The sequence below is a fragment of the Carlito syrichta genome, unplaced genomic scaffold (assembly GCF_000164805.1).
Source record: "Carlito syrichta isolate Samal-C Ts95f unplaced genomic scaffold, Tarsius_syrichta-2.0.1 Scaffold120490, whole genome shotgun sequence".
NCBI classification, from domain to species: Eukaryota; Metazoa; Chordata; class Mammalia; order Primates; family Tarsiidae; genus Carlito; species Carlito syrichta.
In genome coordinates, this window is record NW_007064586.1 from 497,941 (window position 1) to 498,603 (window position 663).

The window sequence follows — 663 nt, forward strand, 5'->3', positions numbered from 1 at the left end:
GGTCTCGCCAAGTTGCCCAGGGGGGTCTCGAACCCGCGGACTCAGGCAATCCACTCACCTTGGTCTCCCAAAACGCTGGGATGACAGGCTGAGCCACTGAGCCTGGCTATGTTTGGCTAATTTCTCCCCATCTTGCAGGTTCTAGTTTAATTGTCACTTTTTCAAGGATATCTTCCCCACACACTAGACCCGGCTTCTTTCTGGGTCAGTCCCATCGTCCTCTGACTTGTTTCTAGCAGGCATAAAGTAGAAATTTATTATTTGTGCGACTCGGTTCACATAAGTCTGCCCTGCTGGTTGGTGAGGCCTGTAAGGGCAGGATGTGTCCTCGGTGTCTCCCTCGAGTGCCTCGCCACAGCAGATGTTTGTTGAATGTTTGTTGCGGAGACCTGTCTCTGGTGTCTGTCCCATTCTGGGGCTTGCAGAGTGAAGGGGGGTTTTCTTGGGCATTAGATGCTCAGCGTGGCAGGAGGAGGCACAGGCTGTTCTGGAAGAGCTTGTCTCCTGGTAGTCCCAGGCTCAGGGCCCGGCCCAGACAGTGCCTAAGGCAGCCGGAGGGGACACCGCAGCCCACAGAAGGTCTGAGGATGCTTGCAACCTTGTCTTAGTCGGGCTCGGTGGCTCAGCCTGTCATCCCGCGCCTTTGGGAGGCTGAGGTGAGTG

The 663-nt window shown here is 55.8% G+C and overlaps 1 protein-coding gene across 1 annotated transcript in view; it reads right to left on the reverse strand.

Annotated features, from left to right (window-relative positions):
• LOC103249437 (pepsin F-like) overlaps positions 1 to 663 on the reverse strand; it is a 19,474-nt gene that overhangs the window by 7,158 nt on the left and 11,653 nt on the right.